Below are 26,830 nucleotides of genomic sequence, written 5' to 3' on the forward strand. Positions count from 1 at the left end.
ACTGCTTCAACCCCTGCTCTTATTTCAGGAATTCCAACCACAATACCGTGTTTCTTCTCCCGGCTTACAGGCAAAAACTCAAGGAGGAGACCCCCTCGTGGATACCGGTCCAGTGCTGATGGGAGGAGGCAGAGAATCAACTCCTGTGCTGTCTGGAATCGGCTGATTGGGCCATGTTCAAACAGTCTGTAAGCTACCTTGGACGAATACGCCACCACCGTCACAGACTTCATCAGCAAGTGTGTAGAGGACTGCATACCGGGGAAATCAATCCGGGTGTTCTCCAACAGCGAACCCTGGATGAATCAGGACATACACAACCTGCTAAAAATAAGGCGAAAGTCCTTCAGATCAGGAGACCTACTCAAATATAAGGAATCCAAGTATGACCTTTGCAGAGCCATTAAGAGTGCCAAGGACCAATACTGATCCAAACTAGAGACCCAGACAGACAAGGACTGAACGACATCTCAGGCTCTCAAAGGAGACCGTGCAAGAGAGCAGACAATGGCACATCCTTTCTAGATTGTCTCGATGCCTTCTTCCCTCGCTTTGAGCAAAATTTTGGCGGAGAGGTAACACCTATTCCGACAAATCTTCACGAACCTATCCCAACAGTCACTGCATCAGAGGTCAAATCAGTTTTCCTTTGTGTGAATCCAAGTAAAATGATGGGACCAGACAGAGTACCAGGCTGTGCACTCAAGGCATGCGCAGATCAACTGGCAGAGGTCTTCTTGGACATCTTCAACCTCTTCCTGCAGCATTATCCCTGCCTGTTTCAAGAGGGCCAACATCATCCCTGTGCCGAAGAAGACTCATGCAGCATATCTCAATGACTACCTCCCAGTGGCCCTAACTTTGATAGTATCAAGTGCTTTGAAAGGCTGGCCATTGACATTAATCAACTCCAGCTTCCCCACTACTCTTAACCCACTCCAATTTACCTATTGGACCAACAGATTCACATCAGATGCCATATCACTTGCCCTTTACTCCTCCCTAGAACATCTTGACACCAAGAACAGCTACGAAAAAATCCTATTCCTTGACTACAGTTCAGCTTTCAATACTATTACCCCCTCGAGACAGCTTACTAAACTTAGTGATCTCTGACTAAGCCCCACTCTCTGCAACCAGATCCTCAGTTTCCTGACCCACAGGCCACAATCAGTGAAGATTGAGGACAATATTTCATCCTCACTAACACTCAACACGGGAGCCCCCCCAGGAATGTGTACTCAGCCCCCTACTATACTCACTGTATACCCATGACTGTGTCACCTAATGTCATTTACAAGTTCGCTGATGACACCACTATAGTCAGTCAAATCTCAAATGGCAACGAAACAGACTACAGACGGGAGATGGAAAACCTGGAAAAATAGTGCACCAAGAACAACCTAGCTCTCTGTGTCGGCAAAACTAAGGAACTCATTATTGACTTTTGGCAGGATGTTACTCATGGCCCCTACGCATTAACTGCACAGAGGTGGAGCAAGTGGACCGTGTCAAGCTTCTGGGAGTGGTCATACACAACAAGCTTTCTTGGACTCTTCTTGTGGATGCACTAGTTACAGAGGCTCAAAAACGTCTCTTCGTCCTCAGGCAGCTGAGGAAGTTTAGCACGACGGCGAATACCCTTGCCAAATTTTATAGATGCACCATCGAGAGCATTCTGCCTGGATGTATCACTACCTGGTACAGCTATTGTACCATTCAAGATTGGAGACGGTTACAGAGGGTGATGAACTCAGCCCAGACAATCACAAAGGCCAATCTCCCATCTATAGAATCTATCTACCAGGCCCATTGTCAAGGAAAGGCCGCCAGCATTCTCAAAGATCCATCCCACCCTGGCAATGTTTTTCTACAACCTTTACCATCAGGGAGAAGGTACAGAAGCCTGAACGTGCACTAGCCAGTTTCGAAACTGTTTTTATCTTTCTGTTGTTAGAATACTGAATGGACTCTCAAACTCTTAGCACTTGCCTGTACCAGTGTTTTTGTTTTTGCTGCTGTTTACCTATTATTTACTTATCTATGCTACTTAACTCTGTTATCTGTCTGTATTGCTCGCCAGACAAAGCTTTTCACTGTGCCTCGGTACACGTGACAATAAATTCAGTTCAATTCAAAAATGTGTTCAGATAAGATTCAATTTCTCCAAATGAGCTGAGAGGCAAAAAGAATTGCTAATTTTGTTTGGCTTGACATATATATGTGAACAGACCTTTCCCACATTGAATTTAATCCAAATCAACTGTGTTTAGGCTGAACCAGCGTCTATCTTGGTGACATTCTGTGACTTAGATTAGATTACATTATAGTGTGGAAACAGGCCCTTCGGCCCAACAAGTCCACATCGACCTGCCGAAGCGCAACCCACCCATACCCCTACATTTACCCCTTACCTACGGGCAATTTAGCATGGCCAATTCACCTGACCTACACATCTTTGGACTGTGGGAGCTAACCGGAGCACCCGGAGTAAACCCACGCAGTCCCGGGGAGAACGTGCAAACTCCACGCAGTCAGTCGCCTGAGGCGGGAATTGAACCCGGGTCTCTGGCGCTGTGAGGCAGCAGTGCTAACCACCGTGCCGCCCACTTGCAACCATAAATCTCAAAATTAATATCACCTAGATATTGAAATCCAAGTTTCAGCTACAAAACTCACATTGACCATGGAGCACTGAGGAACAGTCTTCATGGTTTACACAAGTTGTTTGTTAACACTTAGACTGTATACAGCATATTGCAATCTGCAATTCCTCCTACTGTAATATAGGTTAAAGTAAGTTTAAGGTACACAGCCTGCAATTTATTGCCTTTTAGTGACCATGATCCTCAATGCAAAAGGTTTGGCGCCTCCTAATTTAAATTCAAGCTCTAGTTTGACATAATATTAAGTTGCCTTATGTTTTGAATGAAGCCTTGCCTTCATTCGCTACACAGAACAAAGACTACTGCTGAAAATAACACCTGAAAACTTCCCATTCTGGGTAAGGAAGTCAAAATTTCATGGCATGTCCCAACACCAGCACGGCTATGTCAATAAGTTCATTGGTAGGCATCATAGTAACCTTGATGAAGACATACAGAAATTACTGCTATACCGTGCATCATGGAGAAAATAATTAAAAATTGAAATTTTAAAATCTATTAAATTGAGGAGTTTACAATGTTAAATAAAGATTGCTTAATAATTGCAAAAAGTTATGCCTTGAAACAGGGATTCCCAAACTGTTTTTAAAAAAAAACATTTTATTCTCTTCCCCTGAACATATTATCTATCAAATTTCATAAAGTTGAATAGTGTCAAAATATGGAGCTCCCATTGCTTTGGCTGAGTGTTTACCAAGGAGGCCCTTTGCTCACTCTCTAAATTGATGTTAAGCCAAAGTTTGATTTGCAGTTCTGGTTGCTAATACTGCATATGAGATCATAGTTGGAGGGGTGGGTGGCTTTGCTACCTGCTCCAACAATGAACGTCACTACCACCCACTAGATTAAACCTTTTGTGTCTCCCTTGAATGAAACTTTTGATTTCATGTTAGACTTCTTAAACTATAGGGCTGATTGCTTTTGTCTACTAAGATATATATATTAGTCTTAATCCAGTTTTCTTGAATAAGTTTTAATGTTGTATATCTTACTTTCTGGGTTGAATTCAGTCCACTAAACTAACTATCCTCTTGAATGGTTTCCTGTCTATTTTATCTTGTTGAATATAATTCCTAAAATATTATTTCACTAATTCTTTATCCATTATCTTAAACTGATCCATAGTGTTCTCTCCATTACTTTGGTCCTGGACACAAATATGTTGTCTCAAATTTGGCAATCATTGATCAGTCCATGCTAATTTTCCTTAATGTTTTTAAATACATTTATATGCATTGCTCACAAAACCACCATTTAGCGCATATCCTTAATTGCATTTGGAAGGTAATAATGAGCCCAAGTCTTGAACTGATGCTTTCATGTAGGCACACCCACAATGCTATTGGGTAGTGACATCTAAGACTCCCAACCAGTGACGGTGAAGGAATAATTAATATATTTTCAGTTCAGGCTTGGAAATGACTTGCAGGGGAACTTGGAAATGGTGATGGTCCCATGCAACTTCTAAGTGATTGAGTTTCTGGGTTTGGAAGGAACTGTTCAGGGAAGACAATGGTCTAGTAGTATTATTGCTAGACTATTGATCCAGAAACTCTGCTAATGTTTTGGGGACCCTGGTTCAAATCCCACCATGGCAGATGGTGGAATTTGTTTTCCATTAAAAAAAAATCTGAAATTAAGGGTCTAATGATCATGAAACCAATGACAATTGTCTGAAAAATCCATCTGGTTCACGAATGTCCTTTAGGGAAGGAAATCTATCATCCTTGTCTGGCCTATGTGTGACTCTTGACTGTCATCTGGGCATTTAGGAAAGGGCAATAAATGCTAGCCTGGCCCGAGATGCCTTGCCTTGTCCTGTGGAAAAATAAAAAAAAAGACTTGGCAAGTTGCTATGTTTGACCTTTATAGGTGGTCAGTACTGTATACAGAGTGGCTGACCACTTTAATGCAATATTTACTATTATCTTTTGAGCTGAAATAATGTTGAGGATTTTAACTCTTTCTCTCTTCCCCTCCTGGCCCTAAGTAGTAGAAGACTGAAGGGCTCAGTTAACATGGACTGGGATTTCTTATTTATGTGGTGCCTGTATTCTTTGGATCTTGGCTTCTAATTTGCCTTGAGACCACTAGATCACACCAGCTAAGAACAAGAGCCAGAGCCAGAGTGTGGGTTTGGTATGGTAAATTTTGATGATTTTGTTTTTGAAAGATGCCACAATGGTCCGAGAATATGGCCCCTGAACAAAATCTTGGATCTCCTCTGTCCTGGACTTCTCAACTCTTCAAGCATAATTCACCTCCAAGACTCCACATAGCCACTTACCATGCACTGAATTCATTGTCTTTGATAATAGCCTCCAGACTGTGAAATTCTAATGATTCCAAATTTCCTGGCCTTGGTATCTAGTCAATACCATGGGAAAAATTCTAGGATTGAAATTTTGACTGCACATGCTGAAATACCTTCTTTGAGAACAGAAAGTAAATAACAAAAGATTTTACTACAAGATTAGATTACTTACAATGTGGAAACAGGCCCTTCGGCCCAACAAGTCCACACCGACCCGCCGAAGTGCAACCCACCCAGACCCATTCCCCTACATTTACCCTTTCATCTAACACTACGGGCAATTTAGCATGGCCAATTCACCTAACCTGCACATTTTTGGACTGTGGGAGGAAACCGGAGCACCCAGAGGAAACCCATGCAGACACTGGGAAAATGTGCAAACTCCACACAGAAAGACAGTCGCCTGAGGCGGGAATTGAATCCGGGTCTCTGGTGCTGTGAGGCAGCAGTGCTAACCACTGTGCCACCGTGCCGATATTAGCTACTTTTAGAAATTACAGTCATTTAACATGACATTTCTGCTTTTATTGAAAATCCGGCACTACATTATTTATGTAAATAAACAGATATGCAAAGAGTTTCATAAAAGTATTGTGACCACAAAATAGTTTCCCTGTGGCTTGCCAGTGGTTATTGGTCTCTATCTGAAAATAAGTGGTTGAGTGATGCATTCAGTTTCTGTTGAGGTGGCAGGGAGCTAATATTTGGAATGAATGTGTAGGAGTTGCTTATGTGAGTGCTGTTTTGATACAATTTGAAGGTCAGAGCACCTAGTTGTCGAATTTGTGCTCTTTTGATGGCTGCTTTGTATAAGCAACGCTAATGTATGAAATTTAGAATAGGCATGAGGCATTTACATGGTATTATGCATGTAGGATTTTTCCCAGAACATTAATACTTCCAGATACCAGAAACAAATGTTTACTGCTTTTGTCTTAGATGAACAGGCTGCATCAAAGGTAGCAGATGGCTTCAAAATTATGACTGACAGAGTAGATACAGAGAAAGTGTTTGCACATCTGGAGAGGAACAAAACTGGAGGATTTCAACATAAAATAGTCAATAAGAAATCAAATAGAGAACCATGGAGAGAGAAAATCTACAGCACAACAAGAGGCCAGTCAGTCTATTGCACTTGCATGGCTGAATAAGCTAGGCATCCGTTCTAATTCCACTTTCCAGCACTTAGTCTATAGCCTTGCAGTTTAGGGCACTTCAGGTACAGATCAGATTTTTTTTTAAATGACTTGAGGATTACACCTCTGCCACCAAACTGGGACGCCCAACATCATCTGGGTAATGTTTTTCCAAATGTCTCATCTAATCCTATTGATCATGTTTATTCAATATCTCCTCATATTGATATCCCCTATAGGGGAAACCAGTCTCTGCTGTTCACTCTATGCAAGCTACTCAATAATTTATACACCTGAAATAAATCACCCCTCAGACTCTTAAGTTCTAAGGAAAACAGCCCTAGTCTTTCCAAACTTTCCGCATTGCTACAATTTTCAAGCCCTGGCAACATTGTTGTTAATCTCCTCTGCACCCTCTCTGGAGCAATACGATCTGCCAGCAACGTGATGGCAAGAACTGTACACCGAATTCCAGTTGTAGCCTAACCAATGTCTTAATATAGTTCCAGCATTATATTCCTGCTTTTATATTCAATACCTCACCCATGAAGGAAAGTATCCCAAATGTATCCTTTACCACCTTACCTGCCTGTCTTGCCACCTTCAGTACCTGTAAGGTCTCTCACTTCCTCTATTCGTCTCAAACCATCCCATTTTAATATGTATTCTCTTGCATTATTTGCCCTCTCCAAATATGTGGCCTCACACTTCTCTGGGTTGAGTTCCATTTGCCACTTTTCTGCCCAAACCATTAATATCATCCTGCAGTCGACAGCCATCCTCCTTACTATCAACTACAAGCCAATTTTTGTATCTTCTGCAGATTTCCCACTCATGTCTTTGACACTTAAGTCTAAATCATTAATATATTCCACAAACAGCAAGGGACCCAAAACTGAGGGCTGTGGAGCACCACTGGAAACTGTTTTCTATTCACAAAAACTTCTGTACTTTACTGTCCTTTTTTCCCTGTCACTGAGTCAATTTGGATCAAACTCACCACGTTCCATTGGATCCAATAGACTATAATTAGATGGAAAAAACAAAACTAGAAATTGCTGGAGAACTGAGCTGGCCTAGCAGCATCTGTGAAAAGAATACAAAGTTAATGTTTTGAGAACTCATAGCAGCTAGGAAAAGGTGTTATTTATGCTGATGACAGGTTTGGAGGGAGGGAAGTTGGCAAGGGAATGAGTGGGTAGATGGAGAGGGATCTCCGAGCGAGAGAGAGAGAGAGAAAGCAAAAGTGGGCAGATATAAGGGATTGTTGACAGTAAGTCTGGGAAGAAGAGAAACTAGATTGGTGATAATGGGAGCTATGAGCAGTTGCAAACGAGTTGGCTGTACTGAAAGCAATCCATTTCATGACAAGACCTGGAGTGTGGGAGTGACTCATGAGTGTGGAAGGTGGTGATTATGCTGTAAAATTGTTAAACTCTATATTGAATCCCGAAGGCTGTAATGCCCACAAATGGAAGATAAGATGTTGTTCTTTCAACGCGTGTGGAGTCTTGTTCCAACGCTACAGCAGGACTGAGCCAGAAATATTGGCATGGGAACACGGTGATTTGTTGAAGTGGCAGGCAGCTGGGAGCTCAGGTCTTTTTTTTAAAAATTGAAATTAGTTCCTTTTAGAACAGCCAACTGCTTTTAAAGTACTCATAGTCCCCATTATCACCTATCTAGTGTTTCACCTTCCCAATCTTACTATCAACAATCCTTTGTGTACCCACTTTTTTCTCTCTCGGGGCTCCCTGTCCATCTATCTCACCAACCCTCAACAGTATGAATACCATCTTTTCTTAGCCAGTCAGCTCTGAAGAAGGGTCACTGGACTCAAAGTATTATTGCTGTTTCCTCTTCCTGGATGCCGACAGCCCAGCTGAACTTCTCCAGCAATTTCTGTTTTTGTTTGTTTCTGATCTCCACCATCCATGTCTTTATTTTATTTTAATTAGATAAAGTTAGATGAAACATTTCTACTCAGAATGTGAAACTTGTTATCATTGTGTATAGTTGAAGTGAATAGAGTCATAGAGATGTACAGCATAGAAACAGATCCTTCGGTACAACCCGTCCATGCCGACCAGATATCCCAACCCAATCTAGTCCCACCTGGCCCATATCCCTCCAAACCCTTCTTATTCATATACCCATCCAGATGCCTCTTAGTGTTGGAATTGTACCAGCCTCCACCACTTCCTCTGGCAGCTCATTCCATACCCATACCACCCTCTATGTGAAAACGTTGCCTCTTAGGTCTCTTTCATATCTTTCTCCTTTCATCATAAACCTATGCCCTCTAGTTCTGGACTCCTCGACCCCCAGAGAAAAGACTTTGCCTATTTACCCTATCCATGCCCCTCATAATTTTGTAAACCTCTATAAGGTCACCCCTCCGCCTCCGACGCTCCAGGGAAAACAGCCCCAAACTGTTCGGCCTCTCCCTATTGCTCAAATACTCCAAACCTGGCATAGCCTGGTGTCTCAGTGGTTTGCGTTGCTACCTCACAGTGCCAGGGATCCAGGTTAGATTCCAGCCTTGGGTGACTGTGTGGAGTTTGCATGTTCTCCCTGTGTCTGCGTGGGTTTCCTCTCCAGTCCAAAAATGTGCAAGTTAGGCGGATTAGTCATGCTAAACTGCCTCGTAGTATCCAGGGATAGGTAGGTTAACCATGGTAAATGTGGGGTTATGTGATGAGTTTGGATCTTGGTCTGGGTGGTCTCTTTTTGGAGGGGAAGTGCAGATTCAATGGGTAGAATGGCGTCTTTCTACTCTGTAGGGATTCTATGAATAGCATTGATGCCTTTATTGGGTAGCATTAGAAAATATGATGAAGAAAGGGATAGAAGTTTATGCCAACAGAGTTGGATGAGGAGGGATTGCAAAAATAAATTCAAATGAAACATATATTCCGGCATGGATTGGCCGGGCTGAATGGCCTTTTTAAACATAGTTCTAGGTACTCTCTAACATTTTGACTAATTACCCATTTTGCTTTCAACATTTTAAATGCTATCCTGAAAGTCATATCCCGTGGAAGTTGAGTATAACATGACTCTTAATAAGTCAGAAATCATGGACAAACTGCATGATTTCTTTGGACATCAGCCAAAGGCTGGTGGAGTAATGGTGTTGTTTCCTGTCTGTATTGAACTTCTTTATGATTCCTCAGTACAAATACTGAATATATGACGCATCTCTGTGAATAGGTCAGAGTTCTGAAAAGGAAGAAAAACAACTTGGAAAGAAAAATCGCAATAAAAGGGTAAATAAAAGCTTCAAGGATCCTCATTGGTTTTGTACAACAATGAACTATGTGGTATGTTGCTAGGCTACACAGACTGGGAAAATTCTCAGTTTGTTCCATGTGTTGACTAGCTTAATCACCATTGTAAATGCTAGCATCATCATAAAAGGCTCACCTCTCAAGCAGTCCGAAACAGATACCAAGGCTTTTTCTTCAACAGAGTTTTTCACTTTGAGGGGGGTGGGGGTGCAGTTGGTATAAATAGGTGAGGACTTGAAGAGAAGAGAAAATTCAATCATTGACAATAGAATTTGATGGCATTTCTATGCAAAATATAGGATCACATTCCTCTTTTTAAAAAAAAAAGACTTTAGTTTTGGTTATAAACAGATCGAGCTCATTTTGAGCACTTGTATACTTGACAGTTGAAAGTACTTTAATTGCTTTTGTTAAAAGAAGACCTATGTTTTGTCCGTCAGGCCAGCACTAATCCTAAATTATCTTCTACTTTCAATTCTGACTTATACTTGCACATACGAACGTCACAATTGTCCTCAGCATTACCTTATTTGGCCCCATTTAGTTTCCCACCCTGTCACAAAGATATATGTTGCTCTCCAATCTTTTTGCTTAATACTGACACACCTCTTGCCAGCCATTTAAATTCAAACCATTTAATTGGCACTCTCATTCCGGTGGCACAGTAGCATTCTTCTGAGCCATTGCTAATATTCTAATATTCTGTCCCCTCCCATCTTAAAGCTTCTGAATTCTTCTTTCTCTCGCTTTCTCTCGCTTTCTCTCTCTTTCTCTCCCTCCCCATCTCCACCACCACCCCTGCTTTATTGCTATACAGTTGTCTCCTTTTATTTAGATCAATTTCATCACATACAATTGATTCATTTTTCCTTTACTTACCTGATCATTGTTATCCATGGACTCGCTCCTTCACTGGCATCCTTTTTCCGCACTGCCTGTTCATATGGAAGTCTAATAGCTAATGCCTAAATACAGATGTTTGTCTCCTCTTGTGCTACTGTCAGAGCTGAGACCATATCATCTGTAGATATTTTTCATCAATTTGTTCAAACATGTTACAACCCACTTCAGGGACAGGTGGGAATTGAACATAGGCCTCCTGGCCCAGAGGAAGAAACATTACTACCATCTCTTTTCCTTCCTATATTATGTCTAAAGGTATACTCCACAGAGGATGCACTGCTACTGAATTTTAGCAACAAGAGGCAGTTGTCACAACAAATTGTAATTAAAGTTACTGTGTGATAGCAGTAGGTACAACTTACATTAATGCCTAACAAACTAATATCATTCAGCATAAAAGTGGATAAATCCCCAGGACCTGATCAGGTGTACCCTAGAACTCTGTGGGAAGCTAGGAAAGTGATTGAGTACAGGAGTTGGGAGGTCATGTTGCGGCTGTACAGGACATTGATTAGGCCACTTTTGGAATATTGCATGCAATTCTGATCTCTTTCGTGTTAGAACAATGTTGTGAAATGTGAAAGGGTTCAGACAAAATTTACAAGGATGTTTCCAGGTTTAGAGAATTTGAGCTATAGGGAGAGGCTGAACAGGCTGGAGCTGTTTTCCCTGGAGCATTTGAGGCTGCGGGGTGACCTTTTATAGAGGTTTATAAAATCATGAAGAGCATGGATAGGATAAATAGACAAAGTCTTTTCCCTGGGGTGGGGGAATCCAGAACTAGAGGACTAGGTTTATGGTGAGAAGGGAAAGATGTAAAAGAGGCCTGGGGCAGATTTTTCATGCAGAGGGTGGTGTGTGTATGGAATGAGCTGCCAGAGGAAGTGGTGGAGGAGGCTGGTATAATTGCAACACTTAAAAGGCGTCTGGGTGGGTATATGAATAGGAAGGGATTGGAGGGAGGTGAGCCAGGTGCTGGCAGGTGGGACTAGATTGGGTTGGGATATCTGGTCGGTATGGAGGAGTTGGACCGAAGGGTCTTTTTCCGTGCTGTACTCTGACTGACTCTATAACAGAAACACTTTCAGGTTTATTGGGCGGCACGGTGGCACAGTGGTTAGCACTGCTGCCTCACAGCGCCAGAGACCCGGGTTCAATTCCCGACTCAGGCGACTGACTGTGTGGAGTTTGCACGTTCTCCCCGTGTCTGCGTGGGTTTCCTCCGGGTGCTCCGGTTTCCTCCCACAATCCAAAGATGTGCAGGTTAGGGTGAATTGGCCATGCTAAATTGCCCGCAGTGTTAGGTGAAAGGGTAAACGTAGGAGTATGGGTCTGGGTGGTATACGCTTCGGCGGGTCGGTGTGGACTTGTTGGGCCGAAGGGCCTGTTTCCACACTGTAAGTAATCTAATCTAATCTAGAACACGTTAGACATCAATCACCATGAGTTAAAAGGTAAAGTAGCACATAGCTGTAAAACTCTTTACCTTTCTTAACTCTGAACAAGCTTTGGAGCATGCTACATTTTATAGTCCTTCATTACTAAGCAAGAATCATTCCCACTCTAATTTGTCCTTATTTAAATTAAAACCTGCATGTGCATTGTTGCATTCTTACATTGAACTTGAGGTATAATAGCTATAATCTGCATGTCAGTATATGGACACTACAAGCTACTTGGGGATCATTTCAGTAGAAATCAGGTTTTAATCCATATCCTGAAGCTTCATTTTCTTAATGTGGTAATTTTATCTGTTTGACTAATTATAGTGCATCCAGAATCGGTGACTTGGTTCACCATGTTATTAAATTATGATGATATTTGATAATACAATGGAAATTGTTACCTTATTTTGGATTTTTTTGTTTAAGAGATCTTTGAATTTATTTGCTGGAATGTAATGATTTATGAGAAATGGAACATAATTCTGTTTTGAGCTGCCCATGCTCAGCAGACTGCAAACACTGTTTTCGTTGCTTGTTGCTACTAGTACTCTGTAAATGTAATTTGTATGGCAAGCCTGATATCTGACATTTGATGGTTTAAAGAAGCAGCCATCCAATGCCATTCAGTGATGATCTCAGAAACTGGAAAACAAACAATTTAAATGTCAAGAAAGAAATATCAAGTACAGTCTTGAACCTTGTAATGAGAACCTGTAAAAGCTGGACATCTTTCTGAAGAAAGCATTCCATTTTCAGAGCAGAGCAAACTGATGGAAACATTGCATTGATCATGATTATATTATATGCAGATCTTTACAATCATTGATTAAGTTATTCATTTATAAACAAAATTTTAACATCAGAAAGAGTTTGGTGTTAATTTGTGACTGACTACATCACTTTAAAGCATCGTATTGTTTTTTATGTGAAAGGCAATATGTAAATGCAGGGTACTGATGGTGGTCATTTATTGTACAGAGAGAGGATGTCAAGGATTGGATAAGACTACAACTAATAGTTGTAGTTCTTCGACTTAACTTTGTCATCTATGTTCAGATTCGTGCCTGGGTTAATATAAAAATGCATACTGTTAGAAGCACAATGTCCACATAAGCATTGATGTGGAAGTGCCAGTGTTGGATTGGGGTGGACAAAGTTAAAAATCACACAACAGGTTATAGTCCAACAGGTTTATTTGAAAGTACTAGCTTTCAGACATTGCTCTTTCATCAGGTAACTAGGAGCAGCGCTCTGAAAGCTCGTACTTCCAAATTAACCTGGTGTTGTGTGATTTTAAACTTGGTATAAGCATTGCATCTGTAATAAAGATGTTTCTGAATTAACCTAATGTTTTTGCTTGTATTGTACTGGCTTACCCTGAGGCTGTTTCATAGAGTCATAGAGATGTACAGCATGGAAACAGACCCTTCAGTCCAATTTGTCCATGCCGACCAGATATCCCAAACCAATCTAGTCCCACCTGCCAGCACCCATATACATATCTCTCCAAACCCTTCCTATTTATGTCCTTTCAAATGTTGCAATTGTACTAGCCTCCACCATTTCCTCTGGCAGCTCATTCCATACACATACCACCTTCTATGGAAAAGGTTGCCCCTTAGGTCCCTTTTATATCTTTCCCCTCTCACCCTAAACCTATGCCCTCTAGTTCTGGACTCCGCCACCCCAGGGAAAAGGCTTTGTCTATTTATCCTATTCATGCCCCTCATGATCTTCTAAACCTCTATAAGGTCACCCCTCAGCCTCTGACATTCCAGGGAAAACAGCCCTAGCCTATTCAACCTCTCCCTATAGCTCAAATCCTCCAATTCTGGCAACTTCCTTGTAAATCTTTTCTGAACCCTTTCAAGTTTCACAACATCTTTTTGATAGGAATCTGTTGGTCATTTGTTTAAAAAAAAAGATTGTTTGAAAGAATTTTAATAGGGGATTGAGTAATGTGGGCAAGATTTGTGGTAGCATAATGCAAAAGACTCTCAGGCCTATCTCAATGCCAGGAGCAAATTGCTGTTGCATTTGCAGAACAGCGCAATGAGTATCTTGCTAGGTAGTGGCAGTGAAGCTGGGGGGGTGGAGTCTCTAGCATATTAGACACCTTATTAATTCCACAACTGTTGCATAAATACTTAGCTTCCTTTTTTACCAAACGTGTCGAACACATTGGACTTTGAGAATTCTTGTCATGACGTCGGACCAGGTATCTAGCAATTTCAGCTGACTGCTGGCTGCAGCCAGTCTCCATGTTGTTCAGCTCTGAACAGCATCTCAGAGCACGATTCAAAGGCAACAGCCACACACATACCCTGTCATCTTGGACATTGGCATCCAGTATTTGCTGACTGCTCACAATTCTGACGGTGAAAAGCTCCAAAATGCACAATGCAACTGGTACTTGGACAAAGATAAAATATGATTCAGCCCTTCATGTCTAATGAAACTTCTCTTTCAGAGGTTTTACCCTACGTTTCTTGTTCTCAAAACCTATTGGACATTTGGAACCCAGTGATCTGGTGGAATCTTATCTTTCAATGTCTTGGTTATTCCCAGGAAGATGCTCTTTCTGTTAACTCATGCAGCTGAAAAGCTGAATTTCTTTAATCCATCAGCATACGTTTAATCTTTTTGATGCTAGAATCCAGCTAGAAGCTACAATTCCATCTGTTCTCTGTATCACTTGCAAGCTGTAAATGAAATATCTACATAAATGTTTATCACCACTCATCCACTGACTTTTCCACTTTGTCTATTTTCCTCTTTAGATAACTCTTTTTCACATCTCTGTAATTGGTCTTATGTAAGTTGAGAACACTCGTTTGAGACCAGAGATGCTCTCCCTCAAACTGATTTAAAAATCTACTGTGTTGTGATTGCTATCCCCTAGAGGATCCTTAACGGAAATCTCCTCTCAATCCAACCAGAATCATTCAGTTCTGACAGCAAAGTTTGCAAATGATTAGAATTTTGTAGTACAAAGGGTTAACTTTGGTTAGAATGAGAATGCCGAAGGTAGTTACGAATTGATGTATTTATGTGCATAAAGATAACCTACCAGTGCAAATTGTAGTTTATTCATTTTAAAAATTACATCAAGCTGAAGTGATCAAACTATGCTTGCTCATAAACGCTGTATGTGTGTTTACTTGTAAAATAAAGCAGATTAATAATTAGTTACTTGCTTTGTTTTGGAAAGAGTTTTCAGTCACCTTTCAAGAATTGCATCTAAGAGCCTGGAATCCTTTTCTCTGGCCTGTAACTCATTGCTGTGGTTCTTTCCTGCTTAAAAGATCTTTGCCATCCACTCAGCAATTTGTGTCTTGCAGTCGAATGCATCTCTATTTTAAGAGATGCAGGTTGGCTTTAATTGATGCTTACCACACAATCTTGCTGAGTGCAGAGTCACTTAGCAGCCAGTTTAGCATTAGACTGCATGGCACAATCATGGTGAGGAGCAAGCAGCAGTGTTCCTTCTGAGCTACACAGATGCATGGTCAAGTAGGAAATAAATAGTCAAAAATAGTCCTTAAAAATGTGCAACATTGACAGGAAACAGAGAATTTGCATGTATCCTGCATCACTTCCAGTGAGCCTGGAATAATCATTCTTTGTGATCCTGCTTTCCACTAATGGGCCTTAGCAAACATTTAGCTCATTGTGTATGCAAGATATGTTTTAAACACTTAGAGGCATAGAGATGTACAGCATGGAAACAGACTCTTTGGTTCAACTTGTCAATGCTAACCAAATATCCCAACTTAATCCAGTCCCACCTACCAGCAACCATCCCATATCCTTCCAAACCCTTCCTACTCATATACCCATCCAGGTGCCTTTTAAATGTTGCAATTGTACCAGCCTCCACCATATCCTCTGGCAGCCCATTCCCCACACGTACCACCCTCTGCGTGAACGACTGCCCCTTAGGTCCCTGTTATATCTTTTCCCCTCTCACCCTAAAACTCTGCCACCCCAGGGAAAATCTTTGTCTATTTATCCTGTCCATGCCCCTCATGATTTTATAAATCTTCTATAAGATCACCTATTAGCCTGTGACACTCCAGGGAAAACAGCCCCAGTCAATTCAACTTCTTCCGAAAGATCAAATCCTCCAACCCTGGCAACATCATTGTAAATCTTTTCTGAGCCATTTCAAATTTCACAACATCTTTCTGATAGGAAGGAGACCAGAATTGCAAGCAATATTACAAAAGTGGCCTAACCAATGTCCTGTACAGCTGCAACACGACCTCCCGACTCCTGTACTCAATACTATTACCAATAAAGGAAAGCTTACCAAATGTCTTCTTCGCTATCCTATCTACCTGTGACTGCACTTTCAAGGAGCTATGAACCTCCCCTCCAAGGTCTCTTTGTTCAGCAACACTCCCTGGGACCTTACCATTAAGTGTATAAGTCCTCATAAGATTTGTTTTCCCAAAATGCAGCACATCACATTTATCTGAATTAAACTCCATCTGCCACTTCTTAGCCACTGGCCCATCTGATCAAGATCCTGTTGTAATCTGAGGTAACCTTCTTCATTGTCCACTACACCTCCAATTTTGGTGTCATCTGCAAACTTACTAACTATGTACTCTTATGCTCACACCCAAATTGTTTATATTAATGACAATGAAGTAGTGGACCCAGTACCGATCCTTGTGGTGCTCCACTGGTCATAGGCATCCAGTCTGAAAAACAGCCCTCCACCACCACCCTCTGTCTTCTACCTTTGAGCCAGTTCTGTAGCCAAATGACTAGTTCTCCCTGTATTCCATGAAATCTAACCTTGCCAATCAGTCTCCTATGGGGAACCTTGTCGAACGCCTTACTGAAGGCGTTACTGAACCTACTGAACGCCTCCATATAGATCACATCTACTGCTCTGCCCTCATCAATCCTCTGTTACTTATTGAAAAAATTCAATTAAGTTTGTGAGACATGATTTTCCACGCACAAAGCCATGTTGACTATCCCTATTTAGTCCTTGCCTTTCCAAATACATGTTCATCCTATCCCTCAGGATTCCCTCCAACAACTTGCCCACCACCGACATCAGGCTCACTGGTCTGTAGTTCCCTGGCTTGTCCTTACCACCTTTCTTAAACAGTGGCACCACGTTTGCCAACCTCCAGTCTTCCAACACTTCACCTATGACTATCGATGATACAAATATCTCAACAAGAGGCCCAGTAATCACTTCCCTAGCTTCCTATAGAGTTTTAGGGTACACCTGATTAGGTCCTGGGGATTTATCCACTTTTATGCGTTTCAAGACATCTAGCACTTCCTCATCTGTAATCTGGACATTTTTTAAAGTGTCACCATCTATTTCCCTACATTCTATATCTTCCATGTTCTTTTACACAGTAAACACTGTTGCAAAATACTTGTTTATTATGTCCCCCATATCCTGCAGCTCAACACAAAGGCAGCCTTGTTGATCTTTGAGGGGCTCTATTCTCTCCCTAGTTACCCTTTTGTCCTTAATGTATTTGTAAAATCCTTTTGATTTCTCCTTAACTCTGTTTGCCAAAGCTATCTCATGACCCATTTTTGCCGTCCTGATTTCCCTCTAAAGTATAATCCTACTGCCTTTATACTCTTCTAAGGTTTCACATGACTACTCCTATCTATACCTGACATATGCTTCCTTGTTTTTCTTAACCAAACCCTCAATTTCTTTATTCATTCAACATTCCCTATACCTACCAGTATTTCCTTTCACCCTAACAGAAATATACTGTCTCTGGACTCTTGTTATCTCATTTCTGAAGGCTTCCCATTTTCCAGCCGTCCGTTACTTGCGAACATCTGCCCCCAATCAGCTTTTGAAAGTTCTTGCCTAATACTGTCAAAATTGACCTTTCCCCAATTTAGAACTTCAACTTTTAGATTAGGTCTATCCTTTTCCATCACTATTTTAAAATTAATAGAATTATGGTTGCTGGCCCCAAAGTGCTCCCCCACTGACACCTCAGTCATCTGCCCTGCCTTATTTCCCAAGAGTAGGTCAAGTTTTGCACCTTCTCTAGAAGGTACATCCACATACTGAATCAGAAAATTTTCTTGTACACACTTAACAAATTCCTCTCCATATAAACCCTTAACACTATGGCAGTCCCGGTCTATATTTGGAAAGTTAAAATCCCCTACCATAACTACCCTATTATTCGTCCAGATAGCTGAGATCTCCTTACAAGTTTGTTTTTCAATTTCCCTCTGGCTATTATGGGGCTTATAATACAATCCCAATAAGGTGATCATCCCTTTCTTATTTCTCAGTTCCACCCAAATAACTTCCCTGCATATATTTCTGGGAATATCCTCACTCAGCACAGCTGTAATGCTATCCCTTATCAAAAATGCCACTTCCCCTCCTCTCTTGCCTCCTTTTCTGTCCTTCCGTAGCATTTGTATCCTGGAACATTAAGCTGCCAGTCCTGTCCATCCCTGAGCCATGTTTCTGTAATTGCTATGACACCCCAGTCCCATGTTCCTAACCATGCCCTGAGTTCATCTGCCTTCCCTGTTAGGCCCCTTGCATTGAAATAAATGCGGTTTAATTAATCAGTCCTACCTTGTTCTCTGCTTTGTCCCAGCCTGCCCTGACTGTTTGACTCGCTTCGGTTCTCAACTGTACCAGTCTCAGATTGGTCTCTTACCTCACTATCTCTCTGAGTCCCGCTCACCCACCTTACTAGTTTAAATCCAAGCAGCTCTCGCAAATCTCCCTGTCAGTATATTAGTCCCCTTCCAATTTAGGTGCAATCTGTCCTTCTTGTACAGGTCACTGCTACCCCAGAAGAGATTCCGATGATCCAAAAAATGTATATCCTTCTCCCATACACAAGCTCCTCAGCCATGCATTCATCTGCTCTATCCCCCTATTCCTGCCCTCACTAGCTTGTAGCACTGGGAGTAATCCAGATATTACTACTCTCGAGGGTCTCCTCTTTAAATTCCTGTCTAACTCTCTGTAATCTCCCTTCAGAATCTTCACTTTTTCCCTTCCTATGTCATTGGTTCCAATGTGTACAATGACCTCCCTGTTGGCCCCACTTCCCCTTGAAAATGTTCTGCACCCTCTCTGAGATATCCTTGATCCTGGCACCAGGGAAGCAACACACCATTCTGATTTTTCGCTGCTGGCCATAGAAGCATCTGTCTTTGCCTCAGACTAGAGAGTCCCCTGACACAATTGATCTCTTGGAATCTTACGTACCCCTCATTGAATTAGAACCAGTCTCAATACCAGAAACTTGGCTGTTCATACAACGTTCCCCTGAGAATCCATCACCCCCTACATTTTCTAAAACAGCATACTTGTTTGAAATGGGGAGAGCCACAGAAGACTCCTGCACTACCTGGAGTTAACCCATCTATATGACTGTAACTGCAACTTTTCCCCTTCCTATAATTGCCATCCATCACATCCCCTTGCTCTTGTAAATTTCTCATTGCCTCTAACTGTCTTCCATCTAAACCATTCGATCTGATAGGATTCGCAACCAACAGCATTTATTGCAGATCTAATCCTCAGTAACATGTAAACTCTCCCTAAAGTCCTCCTTCCGACAAGAAGAGCATATCACTTTACTAAAGGCCATTTTTGCTGCTTTTAATCTACAGATCCAGAGAGTAGCACTGTCGTATTCCCTCCCTACCCATTTCTGCTTTCCGCAAAGACCGTTCCCTCCGTGACTGCCTGGTCAGGTCCACGCCCCCAACAACCCACCCTCCCTTCCTGGCACCCTCCCTTGCCACCACAGGAATTGCAAAACCTGCGCCCACACCACCTCCCTCACCTCCATCCAAGACCCCAAAGGAGCCTTCCATATCCATCAAAGTTTTATCTGCACATCCACTAATATCATTTATTGTATCCGTTGCTCTAGATGCGGTCTCCTCTACATTGGGGAGACCGGATGCCTCCTAGCAGAATGCGTTAGGGAACATCTCCGGGACACCCGCACCAATCAACCCACCACCCTGTGGCCCAACATTTCAACCCCTCCCCCTCCCACTTTGCCGAAGACATGCAGGTCCTGGGTTTCCTCCACCGCCACTCCCTCACCACCCAATGCCTGGAGGAAGAATGCCTCATCTTCTGTCTCGGAACAGCACTCTGCCTCTATTCCTGATGAAGGGCTTTTGCCTGAAACGTCGATTTTCCTGCTCCTCGGATGCTGCCTGACCTGCTGTGCTTTTCCAGCGCCACTCTAATCTAGACTCTTAATGTATGTACTGCTGCCGTGGGCTGAAATTGTTCATCTTTGTTATTCTGGGGGTGTCTTTTTCTAGTTTTTATGTGATGTGCACATCACTGGCTGGCCAGCATTTCCTTCCCATAACTAACTGCCCAGAAGGCATTTAAGAGCCAATCACGTTGCTGTGGGTTTGGAGACATATGTAGGTCAGACCCAGTAAGTACAGCAGATTTCCTTTTCCTTTTCTAAAGGAAGTTAATGAACCAGATGGGTTTGAATGACCGTCAACAGGGTCACCTTGCTTTCCATTCCAGTTTTTGTTTAATTAAATTCATATTTCTTCATCTGCCATGCTGGGATTCTAACCCATTGTAAGGTTACCACTGCAGAGGACTTTCCTACAGGAGCTTGGGGGCCAAGCATCTCCATCAGATGTCTCATGTGTAATCAATGTGTCACTTCATTGCAGCCTGCAACTGGCACCCCTCCCTCCCTCTTTCCCCTCTCAGCCTTCCTTTTCCCCTCTCTCTCCCCCTCCCTTTCTCCTCCCTCCTCCTTCTCACCCCTCCATATGACCTCTCACCTATCTGCCTGGTTAGGTGAGAGGTCACAGGAAGAGGACGCAACTACAAAAGACTACCTTTTGTGTGGAGTGTTTTTTAAGCTGTCTCATTTTGAGTTTAGCTCCACTTGCCTGCTCTGGTCTGGTTTGCTGGCTCCGGTTTGAGGGTACCAACTGACAGAAACCCTCATTTGGTACGCCTTTTGGCCTGGTCTAACTTCAATCCCAACACTAAGCATTTGCACAAAAAAAGGCCCACCTCAGTTACGATGGGGCCAAGTAACTGAAGAGGTTTGTATTCACGAGAGCTTGGAGGAAGAAGTCTACCCCAGCATGTACATGCTTCATGTACAACCAGGTTTGTGAACCTGTTTCCCATTTCATGACATGCTAATGAATTCAAACCAGGTCTTCGGTCATGAAGGTTAAATAAGGTGACCCACTTGAAAATTCTGAAAACTTAAGAGCAAAGCATTAACTTGCCATTCAGAAACTGATTGTTGCCTCCTGCCTTTTTCAAAGCTGCAGACAAACACAGGAAATTTGCCCAATTTTAAAGCATAGCGAATAAACCAAAATCTGTGTGTATCTATAAAAGATGTGTGTGTGCCTGCCTGCAAAAAAAACTCCCACAACTGGATGGATTAGATGGAGAGGGGATGAGTGGTTGGAAGACAATTAAACTGAAGTCACATCTGTGAGTCATGTTGGTGTTCCAAACACTGCACCACCCTTGAAACCAGTTTTAAATTGATGTATCATTCTAAATTTGCAGTATTTACATTATCAAATATCAAAGTGTTGAGGGCCTCCATCATAGTCCAGTCCTCTCACCTTGTTCAGTTACAGTAAACTATATTTAAAATAAATACGCAAAAAGAAAATATTATTTATTTTTCTTCCCTCAGCTTAGAAAATATTCTATTAATCAACCTATTTGGAAATTTTATCACATTTCTGGGGCAGGATGGTCTTGAACCTTCTTGCTCTTGGGTTAGGGGTGCCACCACTCTGCTACAAGACTCTGCAAAGAAATTTGTAATAAGAATACAAGGACCATAAAGACCATGAGCTACGTAGCAGCTTAAAGAGGCAGTCATAGAGTCCTACAGCACGGAGAAAGGCTCTTTGGCCCAAACTGGTCCATGCTGACTAAAACGTCTAGGAGTTTAGCTGCCAAACATTGTAAGCATATTTCCAGCCCTAAGTCAATTGCAAAGAAAATTAGCTGGCTTTTAAAATAGCTTTGTTTTTTATAACTTTGTTATTTAATTATGGATTCTTTTGGCATGCTTCAAGGCAACCTGGAAGGAATGATCAGATCTTGAAAACAAATATACAACATATAAACATTAAAATAAACACGCAAACGTGGTTTAATATTCCAGTTACTAATAACTTTGGTTGAAATTAAAAGACTAATCCACTTCAAATATATCTGCCTTCCTAGATAAATACTTTACTCTGATTTCAAGTTTCAAACCAAGTGGTGATTCTACATGTTAAAATAATCACAGAAATTACAGCAAATGGTTTGGATTCTTCAGGTACTTGCTTTTTACACTAATTTTCTTTTCATTACATAAATACATCTGTGATTATAACCCTCCAGCCAGGAGAATAATAAAACAACTAATAATTTATCCTGCAAGCTCAAATCCAATTTATTATTGTGATTTAACAAGTATCAAAAAACTGACCTACCCACAGTTCACTGCTGTAACGTGACTAAGCACAGCGCACACCATATTTAGACAGGAATGTATTGAATGTGGTTAATATGCCTTTGGCATTTGAGTTTTTTTTGGACAAATGCAATCTATGCCAAGAGGCCAAGAAAGCTGAGTCATTTGTATGCATGCTAGAGTTCACCAATCTGGGGTTGGACTTATTCTGGGAGGATTATCACATCAATTGTCCTAACCAGTCAGTCAGCTAACTCCAGTTTTTGTTTTAACCAACCAAATTGTTCAAAGAATTTTTTTTTTAAACAAACTAACACCCTTATAGGCTTTCTGCTGGATTGCTTACAGCAGTGTTGAGAAGAAAAATCGTTCATTCCTGGAAATTCCAATTGTCTGCTGGGGTTGAGGACACCAAAACATAAACTTGTAGCAGAGTTGCTAGAAATGTGTCAAAATTGAGGATCCTGATTGACTTCTTTGTTGTCTTTTAACGTTTTTTGTTATTCACTTGTGGGGTGTGAACATTGCTGACTGGGCCAGCATTTGTTTCCCATTATTGATTGCTCTTTAGAAAGTGGTGGGTGAGCTGCCTTCTTGAATTGCTGTCATCCAAGTGCTATAAGTCAGCCCACAATGCTCATCCCTTTATGGGTACAGTATTTAAAAATGTAGTCTGTGTGTTGTGTAATAGAAATTTAGGGAGAAAAATGTAGTCTGTGTGTTGTGTAATAGAAATTTAGGGAGGTAATGACACTGGACCAGTAATTCAAATCCTCTGGCAATGTTCCAGGGACATGGGTTCAAATGCAAAGTGAGCAACAATTTATACTGCATAAGAAATGCACCTAAAATGTTCTTGCAATATAAATTGGTTCCTTTGAAAGGTGGTATTTTTGCATCTGCCCTGATGAGTGCAAGATAAAAAGCCTCAACAGCATGTGTCTTTTTTTCTCAGCAAGATCCAAAATTCTGTATTGCTGAGTGGCTATGCTTTAAAATATTCATTTCAGCAAGAATATATAACATCATCAATTGGTAACAATTGTCAACTGACATTGCAATGATTATGACACAGTGATCCTTCTTAATAAGATCAAGCTGCCAATGTAGAGTTTCCCTTTCATTTCAGTCAGGACTGCAAATTTTACAATAAAATACAATACAGCACAAAAACTGATCTTTCAGCCCATCAAACTTGCACCAATTCCTAATCCTTTTTTTGACCTGGTACTTACTGTGGTTTCCATCCCTCTGTTTACCTCCCATTCGTGTATCTATCAAGAGACCTTAAACATTGTTCACGCATCTGGTTGCGCTACCTCCACTGGCAGTGCATTCCAGGTACCCACCACACTGTGAAAAACGTTCCCCGCACTTTTCCCCAAATCTACCCCTCTCACCTTGAACCTGTGCCCTCTTGTAGTTGATCTTTCTACCCTGGGGAAAAGGCCTCTGACTATCCACTCTATTTATGCCTCTCATAATTTTGTTGACCTCTCGCCGGTCTCCCCTCAGCCTCCATCTTTCCATTGAAAACAGTCTGAGTTTATCCAACCTCCCCATATAACTAAAATGCTCCAGACTAGACAATATCTTGGTAAACCTTCTCTGCACCCTGTCCAAAGCATGTACATCCTTCTGGTAGTATGGAGACCAGAATGGCATGCAATGTTCCAAATGTCACCTAGCTAAAACCTAATAAAGCTGTATTATGACTTACCAGCTTTTATATTTGATACCCCGGCCAATGAAGGCAAGCATGCTGTATGCCTTCTTGACCACTTCCTCCATCTGTGTTGCCACTTTTAGCGATCTGTGGACCTGTACACCCAGATCCCTGTATGACAATGCTTCTAAATGTTCTGCCATTTATTGTATAATTCGCTACTGAATTTGATCTTCCAAAATGCATCATGTTGCATTTGTCCAGATTAAATGCCATCTGCCATTTCTTTGCCAAAAATCAGCAATCTATCAATATCCTGCTTCATCCATTGACAATCCTCCTCACTATCTGCAAATCTGCCAATTTTAGTGTCAACTACAAACTTATTAATCAGATCACCTACATTTTCCATACGCGCATATATATTAAAATCAACAAAGATCCCTGCAGAACACTATCACTTACTGATCTGCATTCCGAAAAGCACCCTCGGACCACTATTCTCTGTCTTCTGTGACCCAAGCCAGTTTTGTATCCATATAGCCAACATGCTCTGGTTCTCCTGAGAGTCTACCTTTCGTACCAGGCTGCTTCTATTGTTCCAACTTTTTAAAAAAAAAACCCAAGGCCTCACAAGCTGTTTACTTTATTGGCTTTGAAGCAGACCACCCGATACCTCTGTGTCTCAACTTTTCTTCATTAAAAAAAGCCAGAACAAAATACACCTCTTATAGTCATAGTATCGTCACAAGCTGATAATTTCCCCTGTCATCCAAGGTTCCTGACTCCTGTCATTCCTGTGCTGTGAGGGCAGGATGTTTACTGCACTAGCATAATGCAATATTACAAATACTGGTAGTAAATTTCACCATGCAATTCAGCTTGACTCCAGTTTAAACTTCATGAGCTGTTGTAATTCTATTGTTTGTGTGCCATTTAAAATCATTTTAAAGCATTCCTGTTTACTGTCTGTAGGTGGAATAGAATCTGGCATGAACAATTTGATGACTTTTGAAACTTTCTGCTTCTAAAGTAAGTACATTTCCTTTGTAGGTACAGTGAATTTGAAAGCCTGAAATAAGTATATTCTCTGCCATAAGTATTATTTCACCATTACTGTGCCTGTTAAGATGTATTGCTGGAATTGAATCCCGAACACTTAGCTAATTCTGAAGTTATATATTGATATGTTTACATGACAAAATGAATAAACACAGTTTAAATGTCATCTGATGGCTTAGTTGATCTTCTAAATTAGACGATGATAAAGATTTAGTTAATTAATCTTAAATTATGCAATGCCTTTGAGCACGTTTCAAATGAGACTATATTTATGCAACTTTGAATTCTTCTTTTATCTCTGCATATGTTGGGATTAGGACAGTTATATTCCAGGGGACAGTGTATGAAGCTCTTCTCCACCTTAACCTTGTAAATACCACATTGCCATTGTGTGGTACATAAAGCTGGTCAGAAAATTATACTTGTGTCCCTTTCTGTGGTGTATGTTGTGTGCTATTGGACAACTTCCATCAAAGTTGAGTGGAATGTCTTCTCTAAATTTTCTTGTTTATTTAGGACTTGGTACTCTTGGCATATTTTGAAAAGAAAAAGAAATGCAGTGAATAAAACAAAAATGCATAAATTAAAGTTCTAAGAAATCAATCAAATGGGTGCAATACTGAAGTGCATTTTATAATGTGAAAAATACTGCATGTGATGTGACTTATTGCAAGTTAGCAACTAGTTGGAGGTTACCTTCATTTGATAGACATTGTTACTGTGACTTTGAGGAAGACATGGGTGTTCGGTCTTTCTTCTTCAACATAGTGGGCGGCACGGTGGCACAGTGGTTAGCACTGCTGCCTCACAGCGCCTGAGATCCGGGTTCAATTCCCGACTCAGGCGACTGACTGTGTCGAGTTTGCACGTTCTCCCCGTGTCTGTAATCTAATCTAATCCTAAACTGCACTGCCTACAAGACCATATGACATTATCGTAGTGGGCACTGATCCTTGCAATCCTCAGTCTTAACCGTTCAGACCCACATAAAACAAGCTCCAGGTATTGAGAGTTGAAGGAGTTTATTTGCTTGTTCCTTTCTGTGGTTATCTCTGCAGCCGGGTTTCTTTGAAGAAAGAGTATGTCGAGTCTGCTGGTGTACTTGGGGCCTTCTGCCTTTGGTGGGCACTTGAGGAGCAGGCATTCATTATCTCATCCCACCCCACAAAGTAGTATTTTAGTTTACCTTGTTATGCTTTCTTTAAAGTTTTGTTTGTTAAAGCTGCAATTAGCTATTTAATTTGCTCTCCCAATTTGTCATTTGTCTCCTCCGTTTTACTGTCATAGATCAGTGGCCCCTGAGTTTAAAAATAATCATTTGTGTGGATATGAAATAAAAAAAACAAATTCCAACTATTTACAAATGCCTTCAACCTGAAGTCATAGCTTCAGGTTGAAGGATGATCACTTGGATTATGTGCTGGTGCATGCCAGAACCTGGCAAGCGCTTTTATGTCTGGAGAACAGAGAATTGCACATATTTTGGCGGCTACACAGAGATACAGTAAGGTGTATAGCTAGTTACATCATGGATGCAAGAGTAGAATTGGTGTGAATATCTATTTCAGGATTGTATGAGTTAACTCCTGTCAAATCTACTTGCTAAAATTTACTGTAATTACAGTATTGCATTTGGTAAAAACCAAAAGAACTGCGGTTGCTGTAAATCAAACAAAAACAGAAGTTGCTGGAAAAGCTCAGCAGGTCTGGCAGCATCTGTGAAGAAAAATAAGAGTTAATGTTTCGGGTCTGGTGACCCTTCCTCAGAACTGATGGTAGCTAAGATAACGTTGTTTTATGTGCAGAAGATAAGGTGGGAGTGGGGGTAAGGAGTGAACAGTAGGTGGAGATAGAGAACAAAGAGAGAGAGAGA

At 41.3% G+C, this 26,830-nt stretch overlaps 1 protein-coding gene across 5 annotated transcripts in view; it reads left to right on the forward strand.

Moving 5' to 3' along the window:
- The window catches only part of LOC122564062 (rab effector Noc2-like), a 169,378-nt gene that overhangs the window by 25,791 nt on the left and 116,757 nt on the right, over positions 1–26,830 (forward strand). For 4 of the 5 annotated variants that reach the window (XM_043718552.1, XM_043718550.1, XM_043718548.1 and 1 more), the window contains exon 2: positions 24,871–24,927. The exons of the other annotated variant lie outside the window; for it this stretch is intronic. The gene's annotated coding sequence lies outside the window, so the exon portion shown is untranslated. The remainder of the gene's footprint in view (positions 1–24,870; positions 24,928–26,830) is intronic. 5 annotated transcript variants of the gene reach the window in all.

The sequence above is a fragment of the Chiloscyllium plagiosum genome, chromosome 28 (assembly GCF_004010195.1).
Source record: "Chiloscyllium plagiosum isolate BGI_BamShark_2017 chromosome 28, ASM401019v2, whole genome shotgun sequence".
NCBI classification, from domain to species: domain Eukaryota; kingdom Metazoa; phylum Chordata; class Chondrichthyes; order Orectolobiformes; family Hemiscylliidae; genus Chiloscyllium; species Chiloscyllium plagiosum.